Source organism: Lactuca virosa, chromosome 2 (assembly GCF_052849685.1).
Source record: "Lactuca virosa cultivar CGN04683 chromosome 2, Lactuca_virosa_CGN04683_v6, whole genome shotgun sequence".
Classification (NCBI taxonomy): Eukaryota; Viridiplantae; Streptophyta; class Magnoliopsida; order Asterales; family Asteraceae; genus Lactuca; species Lactuca virosa.
Window position 1 is genome coordinate 207945139 of NC_136427.1, and position 21248 is coordinate 207966386.

Consider the following 21248-nt stretch of genomic DNA (forward strand, 5'->3'; position numbering starts at 1 on the left):
TTTTTAATTTATTTTTACCGGTTTATTGGCATTCTATGTAGTGATTCCGAGATTCAAGCGAAATTGAGGAATCAAGTATATTAGTCCTAGTCTTCAACTTTGACTTAAGTTTCTATGAGACTTTGACCTAATTTCTACTTATAGGTCAAGTGAATGATGTGTGTATATGATTCATGAAAAGGTGTTCGAGTCAACGAGCGATCCGAATATGGATAGTCACTACAGTTAAGTAGTTGTAGAATTCACATATCAATGTGAAATCTAAGTACACTATCCACTGTTTCTAATTGTTTCCAAGTTTCTATTAGGTTATAAATTAGCTTATCGTTACTAAGTCTAGTATGTGTCGTGCCTATAGGTGCAACTAAGTTTAGTCAAATCTAGAACCGACTCGAATTTTGACGGTTGTCACAGTCTCCCCCGGTTGAAAGAATTTCGTCCCGAAATTTAATTCGTGACGTATGCTATTAGAACTCATCCAAATACAATTGTATAGTTGGAGAGGTGGTGACTTAAAAAGCACTTTGATTATTTTGGGTGAATTTCTCAAGGGAAGAGCCTGATTCTTTAGCTATAATCAAATTAGTGTTTCCTTAATTCGAGTTCTATAGTCTACATTGTGGGAAATTAGGATCATGGGAAAATCATGATCCAACCATGGCGACCTAGAAGAAAAAGATCGTCTAGTTAGATATTATCTGACATAAAAGAGCACTATAATTTTTGCTGAAGCACCAACTGCATTCAACGTTAAGTCCGCATTGATCCTTAAGTTTCATTCTAAATTAGCACTAAGTGTAAATTTGTCGCCTAATAAAGAAGAGATTAGGAACAATTTGTTCACTTCCGGGTTGGCTACTATATCTGGAAAAGATATATTCCGAAATAAGAAGGGATATCACGAATGAAAGGGAAGCGATCGAGGGTATGTTCCTAAAAATACATACTAAGGGTAGACAACGAAGTTTTGGTACATCTCAAATGTAAAGGCTATTTAAGGGTCGTCTACAAAATAAATTACGAAATGATTGAGGATCTCCGAGGCTATAATTATTACTACGGTTACTCTTACAATAATAAAACCTTATTCTAAGAATAAATATATTTAGAGAGTCATTGTTGCAAATGGAGGCAATGAAAGTTTATGATAAATTAAATCACCTTGTCTAGATAGCAATTTGAGTGATTAGAAACGATAAGTAATCTCACTATTATCAAAATGTTTAATAATTCCAAGATAATGAAGATACATGAGTAACGATCAAACGAAGTAGTAAAATAATAAAAAGATAAATTAAAGTTAAAAGTTTAAGTCGTCATTAAGGGAAATTTTTTTATTGAAATTATTGATATTACGCTATTTGAAAATTTGACTAATTGTCTAAGTCAGGACAAATTCAAGTTTATGAGGAGTCAGAATACTTATGGAAACAAGTTTGAGAGTTTAGAAACTCACTGAAAATTTCAAAGTAAAATACTATTTTAAGAAATGTGTAAAAATGTCAATCTTTCCAAAATAGTGCATTCATAGTTTAGTGTTTCTACAAAAACAATCATTTAGAGAATAGATAATCGTAAAATTCAAAACTTTTGATGTATTTAAAGAAAAGAAGAAACATAAGGAAACATATTCTTCACATATATTTTCCGGATATAGAAAAATTATAAGCATAAGGGTATTCATCTTGTGTATTAATTATAAGGAAAAAATACAATGAAACTTGCATTTTAAATCAAGTTTCCGAATTTAGAACGAAAGAGCAAATGTAAATAAGGATCACTTGTTTATAGTAGATTTCAAAATAAAAACAAGATGTATATGATAAAAGGCATAATTGAATATATCAAAGTTGACTAAATCAAAGGTATGCCTCATGACTACACACGTATTAATCGCTCAAAACGAAAGGGTAGACTTCTAGTCTTTATGTATACGAACATGATACCAGGAGAAGCAAAATAGACAGAAACAAAGTTAGACAATGTATTATGTTATTATTATGGGTGTGCGAGATCTAAAATCAGAAGGAGAGCGAAAAATAAAGTTTGGGGGAAAGCAAAAAGGAAGGTAGCGGCGGCGGCAATGATTGCTATTGTTAAAATTTTAAGAACAATACATATAGGTAGATAAAAAAAATATGAGTTGAGAAATACTTCAAAATTCAATCCTTAATGTATTTTGATGATTAGATATAAATGTGGAAGTTTTAAAGTGTTTGCTAAGGATTGCTAAAAATTCATAAGTAATCTATTAAATTAAACTCCATTTGTGAAAAAGAAGAAGCCCTACAAATGGCAATTGAAAATCTGACAATTTTGACTTTTTAGACTGAAGTCCAACAATGATTAAAATGGATAAGGTAAAGACTCAATATATTTAGAAGAATAATTATTCATTGTTGAGAGTGTATCACTGGAAATTTAAAAGTGAACACTAAGTTTTCAAATGCTATAAATTTTAAAAACTTTATAGATTATAAAACTATATTGAAGCAAAGTACACGAATAAGGTATGTTTTGAAATACAAGCATTAGAGATGTCTTATAAACATGTTTGAAGTAGAAATTTACATAAATATCATGTTGGGTTTCTAGAAAACACATTAAAGTAAATTACAATGTCTAAATGAGAAAGCTGTTAAAAGTGTCAAAACAAAAGTGTTTAGAAGATTCCATGAAACTTTTTCACATAATATGAACTTCAATGTCAAATGTTTAAGTTTTATAGCATAGAGTTTAAACACTTTTATAAAAGAAAATGTTTCTCAGTTTTTCAAAAACGTATCAAAATGGTAAGCAAGGTTTAAAATGGTTTATATGCCCTTAAAAGCACATCTATCCATTGAAATAGATTTCAAATGAAATTGAAATAGCAAGTTTAAAACCAATAATGGTTAAATTGAGTTTTGAAGAAAAGAGTTAAGTTAAACCAAGTTGTCAAAAGATTTTTAGCAAGAATATGACTTAAATTGTTAGGAAAGGTCTAGTAAGTTGTATGAAGTGTTTATAAAGTATTTTATCGATTATAAATAAACCGATGAAACGAAATAACTTTTCGATGGAAGATTAAGAAGTAAGGAATAAGTAAATTAGTGTAGTTGATCATACCTAAATACTAAGGCGAGTACAAGGCGAGTATAAGGCGAGTACCGATGTCTTTTTCCCCAAGATAAAGCACAAGAAAAAAATTTTGAAAAACATTTTATGGTGTCAATGCAGTTTACGACCTTTTATAGAGGTCAAAGGGGCATCCTATGTTAAGTTTTAAGCTCAAGGTGGAAACAACCTAAAGCTAAATCGTAGCGTAGAAAGATGGTCACTCATATTAGTGATAATGGGTTAAAACTCCGTGTCTCCTCGTGAGTCGAATCGGGAATGCTCTCCAATGGTATCCAAGTGATTACTTAGTGGCGACTCACCTACCTCCTTACGCGATGCTTCAATTATCATTCGTGTCGGTATCGAAACGCTTTTTTTTCCTAGTTGTAACTCTAGTACGAAGACGATAAAGAGGTATTGAGGAATAATTGGTATAGGTTTCGACTTAAGATTATTACTAGTGTATATCTAGCTACTAACCTTACATCTAAAGTCAATAGCTACCGAGGAATACCCATTCTCAGTACTAAGTGCATTGCTCCTAGAGTGGCTAGTGATATAACCTAAATGGTTAACCTAGCACTTGATAAGGGATAAGAATATTTCTAAATAAAGGCATTGTGGTAAAAGTGCACTTAGTTTCTAAGTGTACCTAGATGAATGCCTATAATATGCAATGCCCGTACGAACACCGAAAAACTTTGTTTTTCAAAAGTTCAAGCTGAAAATCGTTTTGAACATAATTCTACTATAACCATTTCAAGCCTCGCATTAAGTTTCTTTAATTAAGCTTAGTTGGCCAGACTATACTTAATTAAAGTCCAATAATGCGTACTCGAATTAGTTATACTAGTAGAATGTTCAGTCTCTTAAAAACGTTTTCAAAAATTTTGGCTATAGTTGTGGTTCTCCAAAGGAAAATCGGTATTCTCTATAACCTTCGGCTTTGATACCATTTCTGTCACACCCCGTTGAAGCGGAAACACGAGGCGTGGCAGTATAAAGGGTTTCATAGCAAAAGTTTAAAGATAACACCAACCATAGTATTAAAAGTCATTACAAATTTACAATGAGTTTGAACAACTTTTTAAAAGAAATTACAATGTATTTAAAAGTCAACACATGCAAATGCTCCTATAAGTATTGTGTCTCTACGTGCCTCTTACTAGATGATTCCTGAAAAAGCATGTAAAACGAGCGTCAACTATAAAAAATAGTTGGTGAGTACTCACAGATTAAAAATAATATTGGTTTCAAGAATCGAAATAAAATTTTTGATAAAAGTTTCCATAATTAAAAGTATATTGCTAAAATGAGTTTTCACGAATCGAAATAATATTCATTGTTACAAGGAACAAACAATTTCATTGCTAAGACAAGTATATAAGTTTTCAGTAATAAAAGTTCGTTGCTATAATGAGAAACAAAGTTCGTTGCTATAATAAGCATAAAAGTTTCGTTGCTAAAATAAGTATACAAGTTTCATTGCTAAAATAAGTATACAAGTGTCGTTGCTAACATGATAATACAAGTTTCATATGTGCATAAAGATTCGTATGCGCATCAAGTTTCCATTCATGAGTTCACAACCTAAGCCTAATGACCAAATCGTGCCCTATTGACTACTATATGTATCGCAAACATAGTGTATAAAATGGTAAAATGCACTCAAGCGAATCGTGCGAATGAGGAGTTGTCTACCTCCTGATAGCGCTATCCATAATAACCATAGGCTCAAAAGAGTTAATGAGTTGTGTTTAGAGATTCCAGGAACTTAACCGCGATACAGTCCTCATGAATTAAAGTAACATACACATACATACGGAATATAGCAACCAAGTTTCATACGTGTCAAAATAAATACAACGAACATAAAAAGTTTAGGACATGCTTTTCCACCCAAAACATTTAAAAACCGAAAATAGGGGAGTGGTGAATACTCACAATACATCGTGATGATGCAAATGGTGCCTTGAACTATGCTCCACTCGTACCACTATCGATTCCTACAATAATGGTATTCGCTAGTGAGTCTCTAATCGAAATCTAACACTAGTATACTTACTACTACAATAGAATTATGCCAATATTGTGTCAAAATTTAATATTGATAAGTTACTAACATTTTTCTGTGAAATTTAGATTTCTATTAATCAATTGTTATATATCAATTTAAGTGGACAAATTCCCATTATTGAAATGTTAATATTTAACATTTTAAGAGGTGTTCCAATGATTAATTATTCTAAAACTGAATCAATTTAGTTCTAAACTTTCCCAAACTTTTTATTTCAGTTTCAATTGAAGTCAAAGACCTTAAGATATTTTTTTTTTGAATTTTTGATTTGTCTTACTATTTTTCACCATTTAACTCCTTGAATAATCATAAAATCATGGAAAAATAGTAAATTATCATGAAAAATTCTTATAATTTTTGTGTAACTGTTTTACAGTGTACATAATCTGGGAAAAATAATAATATGTGTTTTCAAAGAGTTTAATATAATTCTTCTGATTTTTGTGTATTTATTCTATAAAAATAGAAATAAATAGAAAACAGTTTCAAAAATTCACCAAACTTTTATTAGAAGTGTTATTACATATATAAAAGCTGAGAAAAATATAAAAGTTGGTTTCTAAACAGTTTATATATTTTCTTTGTTTTATTCACTTAAATAAGCATTAATTCATGAATAATTATTTAAAAGTTAAGGAAAATTACCAAACTTTTTGTGATACTGTTATTAAATATACTTAAGCTGGGAAAAAATTAAAAATGGATTTATAGACTGCTTAACCCATTTTTATGATTTTTGTGCATTGTATTCTAATAAAAATGGGGATAAATAGAAAATAGTTTCCAAAATTACCCAAACTTTTAATAATACTATTATTTAACATTCTTAAGCTGGGAAAAATATAAAAGTGGATTTCTAAACTGTTTAACCCAATTTTATGATTTTTGTGCATTTATTCTAATAAAAATGGATTTAAGTGCATTTAATCTGAGGAAAATAGAAGAAAAATAGCATACAGAAGAGAAAAATCATCAAAATTTTTATGTAGCATCCTAATATATTATAAGGTGTTTTGGTAAATGTTAATGAGTTTTGGATGAGTAAAACTATTTTTCCTGTTTTTAGTCCATTATAAACACAAAAAATCAAGAAAAATAGATATACATTTTGAAAAATTCCCAAAACAGTTTTCTGGGTCTTCCACATAAGGTAGAAGCTGCGAAAATTATTAGATAGCCTTTATATAATCTCTAAAGTGGTTTTATGATTTATTGAAGCTAAACAAAAAGAAAATTCAAACTCATACTAAACAGTAACAAAAATCGATGAAACTTTATGACAGATGTTTATTAACTTAAAAAGTCATTCACAAATATTTACAGAATTTATTTACAAGTGTAAGTATTTTATATGCTTTAACACTCTATTTTCTTATTATTTTCATGTAAAAATAAAGAAAATATATATTGAGCTGAAAATTCCAGAATGCATCTTCGTACAATTTAATATCAATGAAAAATCGTTTTTCTATTTTTGATGTCGAAAAACATGCCTAAAGGCTCAATAAATTATAGAGAAAACTTGATACTTGTGATTTTGGTAAAGATTATTGATGTTACTTTGAGATTTTTTGCAACATGTTCCATAGACTTTTGAATCAAGATCTTTTTGTACCTCTTAATACATGATGTTAAGTGCTCAAAATAAATTTTCCTAGATTTTTAGTGAGGAATAAGACCTTTGAACATGCAATACAAAACTAGTATTCACAAAAAGGTGCTGATTGAGCAACAGTTTTGTAAAAATTGCTAAAACTCAAAATATTGGAATTGTCCAGTGAGGTCAGATGGGTTTGAAAGCTAACTCAAAATATTATATTTCAGATAAAGAATATCGAATTTTGGTTAAGAAATGAGTGAGATATGGCAGTTTAAAGTCAGGTAAAGAAATCTGGCAGATTGCATGCATGATAATTGGTTAGAAAAGTGAGTTTTCATCATTTCTTTGAGTAAATCTTTTGAAATATTTTAAAGATATCATGATCCATGCATGTTATGGTCATGTTTCCAGAGATCAAATATATTTAAAAATCATAATTTACATACATGCATTAAAATACAAAAATCTTATTTCTCAAGAACTCTTAAAAATAAGTTTGATGTTTTGATCCTTAAAATCGATTTTTGCACTAAGATCACGAACATTCAACCTTGTTTAACATACATGAATGGTGTTAAAACACATCCATGATTTTCTAAAAACCATTTTAACAAAAAGAAAACAAGTTTGAAGAAGATAAAGAAGTAGAAGAAGGAGAAAATGCAAGAAAACATGTAAAACTTGAAGGAGGATGAAGGAAAATCGTGTTAAACCTTAATAAACACCACTAGATGATGAAGATTTGAGTATCTTGAGTGTTCTTGGACTTATTTTCTGGAGAAATTTCGTGGTTCTTAGGGGGAGAAAGAGAGAAAATGTGTGTGAGAGTGTGAGAGAGAAATGAGAGACATGAAAGAAGAGTGTGGGAGTGAATAACTTGATTGAGTGTTTTGGGAAGAGCTTTCTTGGGAGGTGGAGGCCGACTTTAAGAGGGATTAGAGAGGGTTTTAGGAGGCTTTTAAAGCTTTACTTTGAATAATTATGGCCTCCTAATCATTTTTATAAAAATCATCTTTAGTTTTTATAAAAATCATCTTTAGTTTTTACAAGGTTCACTTGTATTTTGTCTTATAAATTAAGGGTAAATGTCAATGACTTAAGTTTTATTTTCCTTGATTGAATTTTCCTGAATTTAGTTATATTAAATTGATATTATGTGGTTCATAACAATTTTATGGAATTTTGGGTGTTAAAATTTATAAATTTGAGTTTTTAGGGCTTTTAGGGTTTTGAGGAGTTTGTAAGTCTTTAGATATCAAAATTAATTAAATTTTGAGACTTCAAACTATTTTATAGTTTCATAACTCTTATTCAAGTTAGAAATAATGTTTTTAATTTATTTTTACCGGTTTATTGGCATTCTATGTAGTGATTCCGAGATTCAAGCGAAATTGAGGAATCAAGTATATTAGTCCTAGTCTTCAACTTTGACTTAAGTTTCTATGAGACTTTGACCTAATTTCTACTTATAGGTCAAGTGAATGATGTGTGTATATGATTCATGAAAAGGTGTTCGAGTCAACGAGCGATCCGAATATGGATAGTCACTACAGTTAAGTAGTTGTAGAATTCACATATCAATGTGAAATCTAAGTACACTATCCACTGTTTCTAATTGTTTCCAAGTTTCAATTAGGTTATAAATTAGCTTATCGTTACTAAGTCTAGTATGTGTCGTGCCTATAGGTGCAACTAAGTTTAGTCAAATCTAGAACCGACTCGAATTTTGACGGTTGTCACAGTCTCCCCCGGTTGAAAGAATTTCGTCCCGAAATTTAATTCGTGACATATGCTATTAGAACTCATCCAAATACAATTGTATAGTTGGAGAGGTGGTGACTTAAAAAGCACTTTGATTATTTTGGGTGAATTTCTCAAGGGAAGAGCCTGATTCTTTAGCTATAATCAAATTAGTGTTTCCTTAATTCGAGTTCTATAGTCTACATTGTGGGAAATTAGGATCATGGGAAAATCATGATCCAACCATGGCGACCTAGAAGAAAAAGATCGTCTAGTTAGATATTATCTGACATAAAAGAGCGCTATAATTTTTGCTGAAGCACCAACTACATTCAGCGTTAAGTCTGCATTGATCCTTAAGTTTCATTCTAAATTAGCACTAAGTGTAAATTTGTCGCCTAATAAAGAAGAGATTAGGAACAATTTGTTCACTTCCGGGTTGGCTGCTATATCTGGAAAAGATAAATTCCGAAATAAGAAGGGATATTACGAATAAAAGGGAAGTGATCGAGGGTAAGTTCCTAAAAATACATACTAAGGGTAGACAACGAAGTTTTGGTACATCTCAAATGTAAAGGCTATTTAAGGGTCGTCTACAAAATAAATTACGAAATGATTGAGGGTCTCCGAGGCTATAATTATTACTACGGTTACTCTTACAATAATAAAACCTTATTCTAAGAATAAATATATTTAGAGAGTCATTGTTGCAAATAGAGGCAATGAAAGTTTATGATAAATTAAATCACCTTGTCTAGATAGCAATTTGAGTGATTAGAAACGATAAGTAATCTCACTATTATCAAAATGTTTAATAATTCCAAGATAATGAAGATACATGAGTGACGATCAAACGAAGTAGTAAAATAATAAAAAGATAAATTAAAGTTAAAGGTTTAAGTCGTCATTAAGGGAATTTTTTTTATTGAAATTATTGATATTACGCTATTTGAAAATTTGACTAATTGTCTAAGTCAGGACAAATTCAAGTTTACGAGGAGTCAGAATACTTATGGAAACAAGTTTGAGAGTTTAGGAACTCACTGAAATTGCAAAGTAAAATACTATTTTAAGAAATGTGTAAAAATGTCAATCTTTCAAAATAGTGCATTCATAGTTTAGTGTTTCTACAAAAACAATCATTTAGAGAATAGATAATCGTAAAATTCAAAACTTTTGATGTATTTAAAGAAAAGAAGAAACATAAGGAAACATATCCTTCACATATATTTTCCGGATATAGAAAAATTATAAGCATAAGGGTATTCATCTTGTGTATTAATTATAAGGAAAAAATACAATGAAACTTGCATTTTAAATCAAGTTTCCGAATTTAGAACGAAAGAGCAAATGTAAATAAGGATCACTTGTTTATAGTAGATTTCAAAATAAAAACAAGATGTATATGATAAAAGGCATAATTGAATATATCAAAGTTGACTAAATCAAAGGTATGCCTCATGACTACACACGTATTAATCGCTCAAAACGAAAGGGTAGACTTCTAGTCTTTATGTATACGAACATGATACCAGGAGAAGCAAAATAGACAGAAACAAAGTTAGACAATGTATTATGTTATTATTATGGGCGTGCGAGATCTAAAATCAGAAGGAGAGCGAGAAATAAAGTTTGGGGGAAAGAAAAAGGAAGGTAGCGGCGGCAATGATTGCTATTGTTAAAATTTTAAGAACAATACATATAGGTAGATAAAAAAATATGAGTTGAGAAATACTTCAAAATTCAATCCTTAATGTATTTTGATGATTAGATATAAATGTGGAAGTTTTAAAGTGTTTGCTAAGGATTGCTAAAAATTCATAAGTTATCTATTAAGTTAAACTCCATTTGTGAAAAAGAAGAAGCCCTACAAATGGCAATTGAAAATCTGACAATTTTGACTTTTTAGACTGAAGTCCAACAATGATTAAAATGGATAAGGTAAAGACTCAATATATTTAGAAGAATAATTATTCATTGTTGAGAGTGTATCACTGGAAATTTAAAAGTGAACACTAAGTTTTCAAATGCTATAAATTTTAAAAACTTTATAGATTATAAAACTATATTGAAGCAAAGTACACAAATAAGGTATGTTTTGAAATACAAGCATTAGAGATGTCTTATAAACATGTTTGAAGTAGAAATTTACATAAATATCATGTTGGGTTTCTAGAAAACACATTAAAGTAAATTACAATGTCTAAATGAGAAAGCTGTTAAAAGTATCAAAACAAAAGTGTTTAGAAGATTCGATGAAACTTTTTCACATAATATGAACTTCAGTGTCAAATGTTTACGTTTTATAGCATAGAGTTTAAACACTTTTATAAAAGAAAATGTTTCTCAGTTTTTCAAAAACGTATCAAAATGGTAAGCAAGGTTTAAAATGGTTTATATGCCCTTAAAAGCACATCTATCCCTTGAAATAGATTTGAAATGAAATTGAAATAGCAAGTTTAAAACCAATAATGGTTAAATTGAGTTTTGAAGAAAAGAGTTAAGTTAAACCAAGTTGTCAAAAGATTTTTAGCAAGAATATGACTTAAATTGTTAGGAAAGGTCTAGTAAGTTGTATGAAGTGTTTATAAAGTATTTTATCGATTATAAATAAAACCGATGAAACGAAATAACTTTTCGATGGAAGGTTAAGAAGTAAGGAATAAGTAAGGAATAAGTAGATTACTGTAGTTGATCATACCTAAATACTAAGGCGAGTACAAGGCGAGTATAAGGCGAGTACCGATGTCTTTTTCCCCAAGATAAAGGACAAGAAATTTTTTTTGAAAAACATTTTATGGTGTCAATGCAGTTTACGACCTTTTATAGAGGTCAAAGGGGCATCCTATGTTAAGTTTTAAGCTCAAGGTGGAAACAACCTAAAGCTAAATCGTAGCGTAGAAAGATGGTCTCTCATATTAGTGATAATGGGTTAAAACTCCGTGTCTCCTCGTGAGTCGAATCGGGAATGCTCTCCAATGTTATCCAAGTGATTACTTAGTGGCAACTCACCTACCTCCTTACGCGATGCTCCAATTATCATTCGTGTCGGTATTGAAACGCTTTTTTTCCTAGTTGTAACTCTAGTACGCAGACGATGAAGAGGTATTGAGGAATAATTGGTATAGGTTTCGACTTAAGATTATTACTAGTGTATATCTAGCTACTAACCTTACATCTAAAGTCAATAGCTACCGAGGAATACCCATTCTCAGTACTAAGTGCATTGCTCCTAGAGTGGCTAGTGATATAACCTAAGTGGTTAACCGAGCACTTGATAAGGGATAAGAATATTTCTAAATAAAGGCATTGTGGTAAAAGTGCACTTAGTTTCTAAGTGTACCTAGATGAATGCCTATAATATGCAATGCCCGTACGAACACCGAAAAACTTTGTTTTTCAAAAGTTCAAGCTGAAAATCGTTTTGAACATAATTCTACTATAACCATTTCAAGCCTCGCATTAAGTTTCTTTAATTAAGCTTAGTTGGCCAGGCTATACTTAATTAAAGTCCAACAATGCGTACTCGAATTAGTTATACTAGTAGAATGTTCAGTATCTTAAAAACGTTTTCAAAATTTTTGGCTATAGTTGTGGTTCTCCAAAGGAAAATCGGTATTCTCTACAACCTTCGGCTCTGATACCATTTCTGTCACACCCCGTTGAAGCGGAAACACGAGGCGTGGCAGTATAAAGGGTTTCATAGCAAAAGTTTAAAGATAACACCAACCATAGTATTAAAAATCATTACAATTTTACAATGTATTTAAAAGTCAACACATGCAAATGCTCATATAAGTATTGTGTCTCTACGTGCCTCTTACTAGATGATTCCTGAAAAAGCATGTAAAACGAGCGTCAACTATAAAAATAGTTGGTGAGTACTCACAGATTAAAAATAATATTGGTTTCAAGAATCGAAATAAAAGTTTTGATAAAAGTTTCCATAATTAAAAGTATATTGCTAAAATGAGTTTTCACGAATCGAAATAATATTCATTGTTACAAGGAACAAACAATTTCATTGCTAAGACAAGTATATAAGTTTTCAGTAATAAAAGTCCGTTGCTATAATGAGAAACAAAGTTCGTTGCTATAATAAGCATAAAAGTTTCGTTGCTAAAATAAGTATACAAGTTTCATTGCTAAAATAAGTATACAAGTGTCGTTGCTAACATGATAATACAAGTTTCATATGTGCATAAAGATTCGTATGTGCATCAAGTTTCCATTCATGAGTTCACAACCCAAGCCTAATGACCAAATCGTGCCCTATTGACTACTATGTGTATCGCAAACATAGTGTATAAAATGGTAAAATGCACTCAAGCGAATCGTGCGAGTGAGGAGTTGTCTACCTCCTGATAGCGCTATCCATAATAACCATAGGCTTAAAAGAGTTAATGAGTTGTGTCTAGAGATTCCAGGGACTTGACCGCGATACAGTCCTCATGAATTAAAGTAACATACACATACATGTGGAATATAGCAACCAAGTTTCATACGTGTCAAAATAAATACAACGAACATAAAAAGTTTAGGACATGCTTTTCCACCCTAAACATTTAAAAACCGAAAATAGGGGAGTGGTGAATACTCAAAATACATCGTGATGATGCAAATGGTGCCTTGAACTATGCTCCACTCGTACCACTATCGATTCCTACAATAATGGTATTCGTTAGTGAGTCTCTAATCGAAATCTAACACTAGTATACTTACTACTACAATAGAATTATGCCAATATTGTGTCAAAATTTAATATTGATAAGTTACTAACATTTTTCTATGAAATTTAGATTTCTATTAATCAATTGTTATATATCAATTTAAGTGGAAAGATTCACATTATTGAAATGTTAATATTTAACATTTTAAGAGGTGTTCCAATGATTAAATATTCTAAAACTGAATCAATTTAGTTCTAAACTTTCCCAAACTTTTTATTTCAGTTTCAATTGAAGTCAAAGACCTTAAGATATTTTTTTTTGAATTTTTGATTTTTCTTACTATTTTTCACCATTTAATTCCTTGAATAATCATAAAATCATGGAAAAATAGTAAATTATCATGAAAAATTCTTATAATTTTTGTGTAACTGGTTTACAGTGTACATAATCTGGTAAAATAATAATTTCTGTTTTCAAAGAGTTTAATATAATTCTTCTGATTTTTGTGTATTTATTCTATAAAAATAGAAATAAATATGAAAACAGTTTCAAAAATTCACCAAACTTTTATTAGAAGTGTTATTACATATATAAAATCTGAGAAAAATATAAAAGTTGGTTTCCAAACAGTTTATATATTTTCTTTGTTTTATTCACTTAAATAAGCATTAATTCATGAATAATTATTTAAAAGTTAAGGAAAATTACCAAATTTTTTGTGATACTGTTATTAAATATACTTAAGCTGGGAAAAATTTAAAAATGGATTTATAAACTGTTTAACCCAATTTTATGATTTTTGTGCATTTATTCTAATAAAAATGGGGATAAATAGAAAATAGTTTCCAAAATTACCCAAACTTTTGATAATACTACTATTTAACATTCTTAAGCTGGGAAAAATATCAAAGTGGATTTCTAAAATGTTTTACCCAATTTTATGATTTTTGTGCATTTATTCTAATAAAAATGGATTTAAGTGTATTTAGTCTTGGGAAAATAGAAGAAAAATAGCATACAGAAGAGAAAAATCATCAAAATTTTTATGTAGCATCCTAATATATTATAAGGTGTTTTGGTAAATGTTAATGAGTTTTGGATAAGTAAAACTATATTTCCTGTTTTTAGTCCATTATAAACACAAAAAATCATGAAAAATAGATATACATTTTGAAAAATTCCCAAAATATTTTTCTACGTCTTTCACATAAGGTAGAAGCTGCGAAAATTATTAGATAGCCTTTTTATATTCTCTAAAGTGGTTTTATGATTTATTGAAGCTAAACAAAAAGAAAATTCAAACCCATACTAAACAGTAACAAAAATCGATGAAACTTCATGAGAGATGTTTATTAACTAAAAGAGTCATCCACAAATATTTATTGAATTTATTTACAAGTGTAAGTATTTTATATGCTTTAACACTCTATTTTCTTATTATTTTCATGTAAAAATAAAGAAAATATATATTGTGCTGAAAATTTCCAGAATGCATCTTCGTACAATTTAATATCAATTAAAAATCGTTTTTCTACTTTTGATTTCGAAAAACATGCCTAAAGGCTCAATAAATTATAGAGAAAACTTGATACTTGTGATTTTGGTAAAGATTATTGATGTTACTTTGAGAATTTTTGCAACATGTTCCAAAGACTTTTGAATCAAGATCTTTTTGTACCTCTTAATACATGATGTTAAGTGCTCAAAGTAATTTTTCCTAGATTTTTAGTGAGGAATAAGACCTTTGAACATGCAATACAAAACTAGTATTCACAAAAAGGTGCTGATTGAGCAACAGTTTTGTAAAAATTGCTAAAACTCAAAATATTGGAATTGTCCAGTGAGGTCAGATGGGTTTGAAAGCTAACTCAAAATATTATATTTCAGATAAAGAATATCGAATTTTGGTTAAGAAATGAGTGAGATATGGCAGTTTAAAGTCAGGTAAAGAAATCTGGCAGATTGCATGCATGATAATTGGTTAGAAAAGTGAGTTTTCATCATTTCTTTGAGTAAATCTTTTGAAATATTTTAAAGATATCATGATCCATGCATGTTATGGTCATGTTTCCAGAGATCAAATATATTTAAAAATCATAATTTACATACATGCATTAAAATACAAAAATCTTATTTCTCAAGAACTCTTAAAAATAAGTTTGATGTTTTGATCCTTAAAATCGATTTTTGCACTAAGATCACGAACATTCAACCTTGTTTAACATACATGAATGGTGTTAAAACACATCCATGATTTTCTAAAAACCTATTTAACAAAAAGAAAACAAGTTTGAAGAAGATAAAGAAGTAGAAGAAGGAGAAAATGCAAGAAAACATGTAAAACTTGAAGGAGGATGAAGGAAAATCGTGTTAAACCTTAATAAACACCACTAGATGATGAAGATTTGAGTATCTTGAGTGTTCTTGGACTTATTTTCTGGAGAAATTTCGTGGTTCTTAGGGGGAGAAAGAGAGAAAATGTGTGTGAGAGTGTGAGAGAGAAATGAGAGACATGAAAGAAGAGTGTGGGAGTGAATAACTTGATTGAGTGTTTTGGGAAGAGCTTTCTTGGGAGGTGGAGGCCGACTTTAAGAGGGATTAGAGAGGGTTTTAGGAGGCTTTTAAAGCTTTACTTTGAATAATTATGGCCTCCTAATCATTTTTATAAAAATCATCTTTAGTTTTTATAAAAATCATCTTTAGTTTTTACAAGGTTCACTTGTATTTTGTCTTATAAATTAAGGGTAAATGTCAATGACTTAAGTTTTATTTTCCTTGATTGAATTTTCCTGAATTTAGTTATATTAAATTGATATTATGTGGTTCATAACAATTTTATGGAATTTTGGGTGTTAAAATTTATAAATTTGAGTTTTTAGGGCTTTTAGGGTTTTGAGGAGTTTGTAAGTCTTTAGATATCAAAATTAATTAAATTTTGAGACTTCAAACTATTTTATAGTTTCATAACTCTTATTCAAGTTAGAAATAATGTTTTTAATTTATTTTTACCGGTTTATTGGCATTCTATGTAGTGATTCCGAGATTCAAGCGAAATTGAGGAATCAAGTATATTAGTCCTAGTCTTCAACTTTGACTTAAGTTTCTATGAGACTTTGACCTAATTTCTACTTATAGGTCAAGTGAATGATGTGTGTATATGATTCATGAAAAGGTGTTCGAGTCAACGAGCGATCCAAATATGGATAGTCACTACAGTTAAGTAGTTATAGAATTCACATATCAATGTGAAATCTAAGTACACTATCCACTGTTTCTAATTGTTTCCAAGATTCTATTAGGTTATAAGATAGCTTATCGTTACTAAGTCTAGTATGTGTCGTGACTATAGGTGCAACTAAGTTTAGTCGAATCTAGAACCGACTAGAATTTTGACGGTTGTCACAGTATCCCCCGGTTGAAAGAATTTCGTCCCAAAATTTAATTCGTGACGTATGCTATTAGAACTCATCCAAATACAATTGTATAGTTGGAGAGGTGGTGACTTGAAAAGCTCTTTGATTATTTTGGGTGAATTTCTCAAGGGAAGAGCCCGATTCTTTAGCTATAATCAAATTAGTGTTTCCTTAATTCAAGTTCTATAGTCTACGTTGTAGGAAATTAGGATCATGGGAAAATCATGATCCAACCATGGCGACCTAGAAGAAAAAGATCGTCTAGTTAGATGTTATCTGACATAAAAGAGCGCTATAATTTTTGCTGAAGCACCAACTGCATTCAGCGTTAAGTCTCCATTGATCCTTAAGTTTCATTCTAAATTAGCACTAAGTGTAAATTTGTCGCCTAATAAAGAAGAGATTAGGAACAATTTGTTCACTTCCGGGTTGCCTGCTATATCTGGAAAAGATATATTCCGAAATAAGAAGGGATATTACGAATAAAAGGGAAGCGATCGAGGGTAAGTTCCTAAAAATACATACTAAGGGTAGACAACGAAGTTTTGGTACATCTCAAATGTAAAGGCTATTTAAGGGTCGTCTACAAAGTAAATTACGAAATGATTGAGGGTCTCCGAGGCTATAATTATTACTACGGTTACTCTTACAATAATAAAACCTTATTCTAAGAATAAATATATTTAGAGAGTCATTGTTGCAAATGGAGGCAATGAAAGTTTATGATAAATTAAATCACCTTGTCAAGATAGCAATTTGAGTGATTAGAAACGATAAGTAATCTCACTATTATCAAAATGTTTAATAATTCCAAGATAATGAAGATACATGAGTGACGATCAAACGAAGTAGTAAAATAATAAAAAGATAAATTAAAGTTAAAGGTTTAAGTCGTCATTAAGGGAATTTTTTTTTATTGAAATTATTGATATTACGCTATTTGAAAAATTGACTAATTGTCTAAGTCATGACAAATTCAAGTTTACGAGGAGTCAGAATACTTATGGAAACAAGTTTGAGAGTTTAGGAACTCACTGAAAATTGCAAAGTAAAATACTATTTTAAGAAATGTGTAAAAATGTCAATCTTTCAAAATAGTGCATTCATAGTTTAGTGTTTCTACAAAAACAATCATTTAGAGAATAGATAATCGTAAAATTCAAAACTTTTGATGTATTTAAAGAAAAGAAGAAACATAAGGAAACATATCCTTCACATATATTTTCTGGATATAGAAAAATTATAAGCATAAGGGTATTCATCTTGTGTATTAATTATAAGGAAAAATACAATGAAACTTGCATTTTAAATCAAGTTTCCGAATTTAGAACGAAAGAGCAAATGTAAATAAGGATCACTTGTTTATAGTAGATTTCAAAATAAAAACAAGATGTATATGATAAAAGGCATAATTGAATATATCAAAGTTGATTAAATCAAAGGTATGCCTCATGACTACACACGTATTAATCGCTCAAAACGAAAGGGTAGACTTCTAGTCTTTATGTATACGAACATGATACCAGGAGAAGCAAAATAGACAGAAACAAAGTTAGACAGTGTATTATGTTATTATTATGGGTGTGCGAGATCTAAAATCAGAAGGAGAGCGAGAAATAAAGTTTGGGGGAAAGAAAAAGGAAGGTAGCGGCGGCAATGATTGCTATTGTTAAAATGTTAAGAATAATACATATAGGTAGATAAAAAAAATATGAGTTGAGAAATACTTCAAAATTCAATCCTTAATGTATTTTGATGATTAGATATAAATGTGGAAGTTTTAAAGTGTTTGCTAAGGATTGCTAAAAATTCATAAGTTATCTATTAAGTTAAACTCCATTTGTGAAAAAGAAGAAGCCCTACAAATGTCAATTGAAAATCTGACAATTTTGACTATTTAGACTGAAGTCCAACAATGATTAAAATGGATAAGGTAAAGACTCAATATATTTAGAAGAATAATTATTCATTGTTGATAGTGTATCACTGGAAATTTAAAAGTGAACACTAAGTTTTCAAATGCTATAAATTTTAAAAACTTTATAGATTATAAAACTATATTGAAGCAAAGTACACAAATAAGGTATGTTTTGAAATACAATCATTAGAGATGTTTTATAAACATGTTTGAAGTAGAAATTTACATAAATATCATGTTGGGTTTCTAGAAAACACATTAAAGTAAATTACAATGTCTAAATGAGAAAGCTGTTAAAAGTGTCAAAACAAAAGTGTTTAGAAGATTCGATGAAACTTTTTCACATAATATGAACTTCAATGTCAAATGTTTACGTTTTATAGCATAGAGTTTAAACACTTTTATAAAAGAAAATGTTTCTCAGTTTTTCAAAAACGTGTCAAAATGGTAAGCAAGGTTTAAAATGGTTTATATGCCCTTAAAAGCACATCTATCCCTTGAAATAGATTTGAAATGAAATTGAAATAGCAAGTTTAAAACCAATAATGGTTAAATTGAGTTTTGAAGAAAAGAGTTAAGTTAAACCAAGTTGTCAAAAGATTTTTAGCAAGAATATGACTTAAATTGTTAGGAAAGGTCTAGTAAGTTGTATGAAGTGTTTATAAAGTATTTTATCGATTATAAATAAAACCGATGAAACGAAATAACTTTTCGATGGAAGATTAAGAAGTAAGGAATAAGTAGATTAGTGTAGTTGATCATACCTAAATACTAAGGCGAGTACAAGGCGAGTATAAGGCGAGTACCGATGTGTTTTTCCCCAAGATAAAGGACAAGAAATTTTTTTTGAAAAACATTTTATGGTGTCAATGCAGTTTACGACCTTTTATAGAGGTCAAAGGGGCATCATATGTTAAGTTTTAAGCTCAAGGTGGAAACAACCTAAAGCTAAATCGTAGCGTAGAAAGATGGTCTCTCATATTAGTGATAATGGGTTAAAACTCCGTGTCTCCTCGTGAGTCGAATCGGGAATGCTCTCCAATGTTATCCAAGTGATTACTTAGTGGCGACTCACCTACCTCCTTACGCGATGCTCCAATTATCATTTGTGTCGGTATTGAAACGCTTTTTTTTCCTAGTTGTAACTCTAGTACGCAGACGATGAAGAGGTATTGAGGAATAATTAGTATAGGTTTCGACTTAAGATTATTACTAGTGTATATCTAGCTACTAACCTTACATCTAAAGTCAATAGCTACCGAGGAATACCCATTCTCAGTACTAAGTGCATTGCTCCTAGAGTGGCTAGTGATATAACCTAAGTGGTTAACCTAGCACTTGATAACGGATAAGAATATTTCTAAATAAAGGCATTGTGGTAAAAGTGCACTTAGTTTCTAAGTGTACCTAGATGAATGTCTATAATATGCAATGCCCGTACGAACACCGAAAAACTTTGTTTTTCAAAAGTTCAAGCTGAAAATCGTTTTGAACATAATTCTACTATAACCATTTCAAGCCTCGCATTAAGTTTCTTTAATTAAGCTTAGTTGGCCAGGCTATACTTAATTAAAGTCCAATAATGCGTACTCGAATTAGTTATACTAGTAGAATGTTCAGTATCTTAAAAACGTTTTCAAAATTTTTGGCTATAGTTGTGGTTCTCCAAAGGAAAATCGGTATTCTCTATAACCTTCGGCTCTGATACCATTTCTGTCACACCCCGTTGAAGCGGAAACACGAGGCGTGGCAGTATAAAGGGTTTCATAGCAAAAGTTTAAAGATAACACCAACCATAGTATTAAAAATCATTACAAATTTACAATGAGTTTGAACAACTTTTTAAAAGAAATTACAATGTATTTAAAAGTCAACACATGCAAATGCTCCTATAAGTATTGTGTCTCTACGTGCCTCTTACTAGATGATTCCTGAAAAAGCATGTAAAACGAGCGTCAACTATAAAAATAGTTGGTGAGTACTCACAGATTAAAAATAATATTGGTTTCAAGAATCGAAATAAAAGTTTTGATAAAAGTTTCCATCATTAAAAGTATATTGCTAAAATGAGTTTTCACGAATCGAAATAATATTCATTGTTACAAGGAACAAACAATTTCATTGCTAAGACAAGTATATAAGTTTTCAGTAATAAAAGTCTGTTGCTATAATGAGAAACAAAGTTCGTTGCTATAATAAGCATAAAAGTTTCGTTGCTAAAATAAGTATACAAGTTTCATTGCTAAAATAAGTATACAAGTGTCGTTGCTAACATGATAATACAAGTTTCATATGTGCATAAAGATTCGTATGTGCATCAAGTTTCCATTCATGAGTTCACAACCCAAGCCTAATGACCAAATCGTGCCCTATTGACTACTATGTGTATCGCAAACATAGTGTATAAAATGGTAAAATGCACTCAAGCGAATCGTGCGAATGAGGAGTTGTCTACCTCCTGATAGCGCTATCCATAATAACCATAGGCTCAAAAGAGTTAATGAGTTGTGTCTAGAGATTCCAGGGACTTGACCGCGATACAGTCCTCTTGAATTAAAGTAACATACACATACATTCGGAATATAGCAACCAAGTTTCATACGTGTCAAAATAAATACAACGAACATAAAAAGTTTAGGACATGCTTTTCCACCCTAAACATTAAAAAACCGAAAATAGGGGAGTGGTGAATACTCAAAATACATCGTGATGATGCAAATGGTGCCTTGAA